The 8,059-nt window shown below is 43.1% G+C and overlaps 1 non-coding gene across 1 annotated transcript; it reads right to left on the bottom strand.

Annotated features, from left to right (window-relative positions):
- Positions 1-1,344: 1,344 nt before the first annotated feature.
- Positions 1,345-1,418, bottom strand: trnan-guu (transfer RNA asparagine (anticodon GUU)). The gene has a single exon. It is a non-coding gene; the product is annotated as a tRNA-Asn (tRNA).
- Positions 1,419-8,059: the final 6,641 nt, after the last annotated feature.

The following is an 8,059-nucleotide window of genomic DNA, read 5'->3' as shown; positions in this document are numbered from 1 at the left end:
CCTGGAAGAGTTTGATGGGACTTTGTCGTGGGAGATTTATGTTGTAACTAATTTGTGCTGCACATGCCCTGAGAGTTTGATGGGACAATGTAGAGGGAGCTTTCCTCTGTATCTAACCCCGTGGTGCATCTGCCCTAGGAGCGTTTGATGGGACAGTTTAGAAGAATCTTTACTCTGTATTTAACGCATGCTGTACCTGCCCTTGGAGAGTTTCATGGGACAGTGTTGAGGGAGCTTTACTGTGTATCGAACCCGTTCTGTACCAGCCCTGGGAGTGTTGATGGGTCAGTGCAGAGGGAGCATTACTCTGTATCGAACGCGTACTGTACCTGCCCTGGGTGAGCTTGATGGGACAGTGGAGAGGGAGTTTTACTCTGTATCTAACATGGGCTGTATCTGTCCTGAGAGGGTTTGATGGGATAGTGTAGAGGGAGCATTACTCTGTATCTAACACGTGCTGTACCTGTCCTGGGAGAGTTTGATGGGACAATGTAGAGGAAGCTTTACGCTGTGTCTAACGCGTACTGTACCTGCCCTGGGAGGCTTTGATGTGACTTTGTAGTGGTAGCTTTACTCTTTATTTAACATTATTGTCCTTTTTAATCCACTTGTTTCACACCGAAACAAATCGTAACCATGATGTGAATTTAACGCCACGTGATTCTTTGAAATCATCTTTAAATGATTGGGTAAAACCACTACTTATGCCACCGAAAAACAGCTTTGATTCCAGGTCTCGGCGATAAATTTTGAAACACCATTTTTAAATTCAAAACCTAATAAAATTGACGACATGCAGCCAACGTGCAAAAGTAAGAATTCTTTTAATCACCGTTAATTAGCCGATAACCTTCTTCTGAATGAAATAAATAGTAATATAATTACTGAGGAACAGTGATATCTTCAATCATTCATTTTCTCTTCACATGTGATGAAGTTTTATCCCTATCTCATTTACACGCTGTATGAGAATGGTTTAAAATTGTAAGTGTTTATGACTCAGTTGTAAAACCATTGATTGTGTGTGTGCCGATTCTTGATAGGAGGAGCACTTGAGACCGTAGTTCCAGTTCTTTCTATGTATCAACAGAATCAATTTCCGCCAGTTTCTTCAAACCCAATAACATAATTTATTTCAAGTGAGTTGGATGGAGGAACATGATCCATGTAAAAAATTGTTATCGTTTTAATTGAACTGAATGCTCATAAAATATTGGAGTGGGAACTAATTGGATAATAGTACAGCTGGCAACATTTGCGGAATAGATTCGTGCAGCCAAAACGCACAATGACAACCTGGGACTGTGCGGCACCGAATACTCTGGGAAAAACAGTTAAACACTTCGTCCCTGGGTGGACTCGATCCACCAACCTTTCGGTTAACAGCCGAACGCGCTAACCCATTGCGCCACAGAGACTGATGGAAGTGGAAAGTTCAAGGCATCCCAAACCAGGGTGTCAGACAGTTAAAGCTTCAGATTGCTCTGACCGGGATGGAACTTGTCCACTCTCAGTGGTACTTTTCACAAATAAATGGAGGGACATTCATTGTGGATGTGTGGAAGCAGTCTGGTCCCGCACACTGCAGACACTTCCATGTCTCCGCCAACCAGCTCTCCCGCAACCGGTGTGATCTACCTTCCAGCCTTCCAGTGCCTTGTCTGTGACAAAGTATTCTGATTGTCCCGAAGCCGGTGTTTGGTTTGAATTCCTTTTCAGCTCCTGACTGCGGATATTCCTGTGATTAAACAGGAACTAAATGCTAACAGGGACAGTTGGATTCACCGTTTCTTTGCTTGGTGAAATTTCAAAGATTGAAAGCGACACACATCAACCCCAAACCTCCCGTGAGATGGAATCCCAGTTGCTGTTTCAAGCTTGAATGCGGGAACAAGCAGAACTTATTCAAAGAAAGTCCAAGTCCCTGAGACGCCTGATTATTTGCACCAAACTCCTTTGCAAAGATTTGAGGTTCATTATTTGGTGATCTGGGCACATCTTTTGCCAAACTACAACACTTCAAACATAACTCAACGGCCTTAAAGCGCTTTGGGGTGACATGAGTTCCTGAAAGGCACTGCAGAAATGGAAGTCCTTCTTTGCAAAAGTTCGATGCAATTTCAAAATATGCGAGCAATATCAGGGCTCCTCTGGGCCCCTCGTAAATTTCAATGAACAACTCTGAAGGGAGAATCATAGCCCGAGACCAACGAGCCAACTGTTTGACAAACGTGAAGATAAGGTGAAACCATGATCAAAGCATTTTTGTGTGTGTCGCTATTCAGAACATAAGAACTTAAGAACTAGGAGCAGTAGTAGGCCATATGGCCCCTCGAGGATGCTCCGCCATTTAATATGATCATGGCTGATCCGATCATGGACTAAAGTCCACATGCCTGCCCGTTCCCCATAAGCCTTATTCCCTTATCAGTTAAGAAGCTATCTCTGTCTTAAATTTATTTAATGGCATGGCTTTCTCAGCTCTCTGAGGCAGTGAGTTCGGCAGATTTACAACCCTCTGAGAGAAGAAATTCCTCCTCATCACAGATTTAAATGGGCGGCCCTTTATTCTGAGATTATGCCCCCTAGTTCTCGTCTCCCCTATCAGTGGAACCATCCTCTCTGCATCCACCTTATCAAACTCCCTCATTGGCTTATACGTTTCGATAAGATCACCTCTCATTCTTCTGAATTCCAATGAGTAGAGGCCCAACCTACTCAACATTTTCTCATAAGTCAACCACTCATCTCCGGAGTCAACCCAGTGAACCTTCTCTGAACTGCCTCCAAAGCAAGTATATCCTTTCGTAAATATTGTAAGTGTTTGTGATCCTCGCTCAATTGCCAGACGGACGGTTTGAATCGCCCCCACCTTACGAAAGTTCTAGATCTGGGAATTATTATTCAGAGTGTAAATTAAATGAGTCACGGAAAGGGATGCTTCGGTGATAAATCATAGTATATTTATTTGGTGTAACATACACTGGCTAAAACATGCACTGCTAAAAGAAATCACTGTCTCTGTGGAGAATAAAATCCCGGTTACAAACAACATACATACAGTACAGAAATGAACCTAGTAACACGCAGTAATTCCCTGGTGGATTCTAACCCCACCCCTACCAATGAATTACCCTTCCCAGAATAGCCCTGAAAAGCGTCACTTCTGAGAAAACCCTGAGCCCTTACCCAGCTGGCCTGGGATATCTGGTTACTGGCTTGGGACACTCGCGACCATGTTCTCCACCTCACACAGCCCGTTTCCTTGCTCAGCTCAGCTGTGGGAAGTCACTGCCTGGTCTTCAGTCTCGGTGGCTTCTTCTGCAGTACTGCGGCCCCTTCCTCTGGTACATAGATCGGTGGAGCGAGAGCGAGAGGGAGAGCGGGCTCTCTCTAGACACAAGCTGCAAGCTGCAAGCTCCAAGCTTCACACCAAGCTCCAAGCTAAAAATAAAGTTGAAAGGACCCTGTCTTTCTGGGAGTCTTGCTACCCCTATCTTTCCCGCCAATCTTTAAAACCCCTTTGTTTCTAAGCACGGGTACTTAGTCAGTGATGGGCCATCCCACCCATGCATTGGGCTGATGGCCCTTGATCTGGGCATCTCTCTGAGCCTTTGTGTTGGGAAAGACCCAGCTCCTCCTTGGCTGGCCAGGCTGGTGGGTACATTGTTCTGTGTCTCCTTCTGAGATGGAGGTGAGAAGTGCTTTTACAAATTAGAGTGGCTTTGTCAGTGGCCCCCCTTCCTGGCCACAGCTCTTTTGTCAATGGATGACGGACAGGTCTTTTGTCCCAGCTCACTGCCATGCGGTCTCTGGAGTTTTAACAAAGCCAGATTTTTCACATATCTGCGCAGGGTGTCCCCAGCACAGGGAAAATAGCCTCAGAAAAATAAAATCAACAAAATATTCTCGACTGAGTCCATTCGGAAAACAGAAACTTTGCGATCTCTTCATTCTGCTCTGCTAATTATCGATCTTGCCACGTAAAAAGTGCGTTGGCATTGCAATGCATTAATGTAAAATTAATGAAAAGAAAATGCAACGTTTTGTCGAGTGCAAAACATGCAGTGCCTGCATTTCAAATGCATATTGCACAGATAATCTCAGCACACATTGTGCAGGCAAAGGCAGCATTAGACAACAAAGTGATTTTTCCTCCGCTGATTTGTAGCAGATAACTGACGGTTGAGCACACAATTTGACAACTAGACTTGTAGATCAAGCATCAATGAAAAAGGCAACACAACTGCGCACCAGCACCAGGTGTCTTTCACTTGTTTGTCCCAAATTTTCAGCAGCTGGGACAACAAGAATTTAGGTTTTACTGATATTTGAACTCAGATCACTAGATTTAAAGCCAAGAGGGCTCACCATTACAACATGGAACCAACTATGCCAAAACATTTGAAACATACTTCGTCACAGACAGGGCACTGGAAGGCTGGAAAGTAGATCACAACGGTTGTGGGAGAGCTGGTTGGTGGTGACATGGAAGTGTTTGCAGTGTGCGGGACCAGACTGCTTCCACACATCCACAATGAATGTCCCACCCTTTAGTTGGGAAAAGTAGAACTGAGAGTGGATAAGTTCCATCCCGGTCGGAGCAATCTGAAGCTTTAACTGACTGACACCCTGGTTTTGCATGTCTTGCAGTGTGTATCTGTGGCGCAATGGTTTAGCGCATTCGGCTGGTAACTGAAAGGTGGGTAATCCAAACCCATCTCCGGGCGAAGCTTTTAATGTTTTTCCCCGAGGATTCGGTGCCGCACAGTTCCGGGTTGTCATTGTGCATTTTGGCTTCACGAATATATTCCGCAAACATTGCAAGCTTTTCTGTTATCCAGTGAGTTCCCACTCCAATACTTTTATGAACATTCAGCACAAGTAAAATGATAACAATTTTTTTACATGGATCATGTTCCTCCATCCAGTCCAATCAAAATAAATTATGTTATTGAGTTTAAAGGAACTGGTGAAAATTGATTCTATTGATACATATATCGAACTGGAACTTCGGTCTCAAGTGCTCCTCCTATCAAGAATAGACACACACACAATCAATGGTTTTACAACTGAGTCATAAACACTTACAATTTCTCATACAGCATGTAAATGAGATAGGGATAAAAATTCATCACATGAAAAGAGAAAATTAATGATTAAAGATACTACTGTCCCTCAGTAAGTATATTATTATTTATTTCATCCTGAAAATGGTTATCGGTTATTTAAGGTGATTAAATGAATCCTTATTTTTTGAATTGAAAAAAGCTGTTACAAAAGTTACCGCCCTGACCTGGAATCGAAGCTGTTTTTCGGTGGTATAAGGAGTGGTTTTACCCAATCATTTAAAGGTGATTTCAAAGAATCACGTGGCGTTAAATTCAGATCAAGGTTACGATGTGTTTCGGTGTGAAACAAGTGGATTGAAAAGGACAATAATGACACCAAGCATTACGATGCAGCGATGCAGCAATGCAGCGTTCCCTGGTGGTCCAGTGATTAGGATTCGGCGCTCTCACCACCACGGCCCTGGGTCGATTTCCTGCCAGGGAAATTGCACTTCCATCAAAATTAAAACCTTATAAGAAAGAGTTGCATGCATCTAATGTGGTAAAAAAATTCATTAAATTAAACATCATTAATTAATACATTGTAGAACTTCAATCATTTATTTTGCCCTGAGTACGTGAGGAACTTTTATCCCGACCTCATTGTATTTTAGGAGCATGGTCCAGCCCCGGTATCTCCACCTGTGAAAGTAGGAAACTGCTGGAAATACACAACAGGACGGGTAGCCTTTGACAAACAATTAAACCCAGGTTACAGACTCTCTTCCTTCCCCTGCCCTTTGCGGGACACTTGTTCCCCTTTAATTTTACAGACTGACTGAGTTCACTAACCGCGGGGAGAGAATAGGTGTCTCCGCGGCCCCACTGTGCTAACATGGAAGATAACACAATGGGGATGCGGGGAGGTGGGGTGGTGGGTGTGATCAGTGACATGTTTGTGTAAAGGGCAGCGAAGGAGAAGGATTGACAGCTGTCAGTGAGGGACAGAAGTTGTTTAAGGTGAGCCAACACATTCCCGATCAGCACAGAAGGCATTCACTGGTCAGCTGCCCTCTGCTGTACTTCTGGTCAGAGCGGTTTCCGCAGTGGAGCCGTTATCACGTTTGCTTTCCACGTGAAAGGATCCCACGCAGGAAGATTATGTTTAAACTTGCTGTGGATGAACAGCCATGGGCGAGTTTATTCTCCTGTCAAAAGGGCGACAGTGGCTTCTCCCTTATTCTTTAATTGCTCTTTATTTCACTTCACTAAATAGATATATTTGAGTGAGAGAAATTGTTCCAGAGTGTTGCACACTTCATCTTTTCTTCCCCATTAAACAAATAAAATGAGGGCGGGGAATAAATACAGAAAACAAAGCAGAGGGATACAGACAAGAGGAAGAGGGAAGGGGAAATACTGTCCCCACCCAGAACTAATGCAGAAACCCCTCTGATGCGCTGGGGGTGGCCACCCACAGCCTGGATACACTAACGTCCCAACAGCTCATTGACTGTCGGAGTGGGACTGTGTGGCACTTCAGAAGACAGGACGAAAAAGCAAAGTCACTGATTCAGTCCCATGTGCTTCTCTGACTGGCACCGGGGAAACGGTGAGACAGATTTTGGAGCATAGGTCTGGTTATTGTGAAACAGCAAAGAAAATATTACGTCTGGAATTAAATTATTTAATGCGTATCCTGCTCGTTTAGTGGTTCGGCATTCACAGAGGGAGCCCGAGTTCGGAAAATAACTTTTTAATTCAAACTTTTTTCAAATAATTACATGCAATTAATTAAACTCTGTGGGAGGCGGGGTGATTAAAACATCACCGATCGGAAAGCAATTGTCTGCGGGAAGCCTCCAACCGGAATTTTTGGGCTAATATTCCCACCCGAATTGTTTTGCAGACTTACAGTCAATACTTCAATAACTGAACTGTAATAATTTCAGGAGCTTTCATCATAGATGATATTTTACACCCTATCTGACTTAACACACTCTGAATTTTTGTAATTGGTTTAAAATGTTCATTGCTCAGAAGACAAGGAACCTGGGGTACTTTTTTCAATTTGTTTCACAGCAATTATATTCTAAAATGATGTGTTTGCCCCGGATCGAACCTGGGACCTTTCGTGTCTAAGACAAACGCAATGACCGCCACACTACAGAAACCACTGCTGAACTTAGTGCCCAGAGAGAAGTGTTAAGCCAGAAGGTGTAATTCTGAATCCCTTTCTGTGAAAAAATCTTTTCACCAACATTTCTCTGACCGAAGCTGCACAAGTCAAAAATGTTCCTTTCAAAGTCGTCAAACTCCCAAATTAACGCACCCCCCGAATCTTCTGGATCAGAAAGCTCTAGTTGTGCCGACTCAATCCATAAATCTGACTTTACTCACCCTGTATTTTAGGAGATTGGTTTAAAATGTTCATTGCTCATAAGACACGGAACCTGGGGCTACTTTTGTTCAATGTATTTCACAGCAAATATATTCTAAAATAAAGCACGCGCCCAGGCTCAAACCAGGGACATTTCATGTGGGAGGTGAACATGATAACGGCTACACTACGTAAACCTTTCCTTAACCCAGCCCCCGGTTCGTCATTTGTACCACAATTAAACCCAATGAGATCGGAATAAAAGTTCCTCACATGCTCATGGCAAAATAAATGGTAAAAGATTTACAAAATAATTTATGAATTAATTAATGATGTTCAAGTCAATGATTCTTATTTTTTATACATGATTTGCATATAGATCTGTAAAATAAATGATCTCTTTGTTTTTTATAAGGTTTTGAACTAAAAGTACAACTTCCGAGGGTGGGAATTGAACCCAGGACACAACGTTGAGAGCATGGACTCGTGACCACTCGACAACCAGGGACCGAAAAAGCATTTTATTGCTGAATCTTGATAGTTAATGACATTACTGTCATTTTCAGTTCACTTGAATCACACCAAAACAGATTGTAACTGTTGTGTGTGCATGCCTGTTTACTGTGTG

This window comes from Pristiophorus japonicus, unplaced genomic scaffold (genome assembly GCF_044704955.1).
Source record: "Pristiophorus japonicus isolate sPriJap1 unplaced genomic scaffold, sPriJap1.hap1 HAP1_SCAFFOLD_52, whole genome shotgun sequence".
Lineage (NCBI taxonomy): Eukaryota > Metazoa > Chordata > Chondrichthyes > Pristiophoridae > Pristiophorus > Pristiophorus japonicus.
This window is presented reverse-complemented; position numbering and strand designations above follow the sequence as displayed.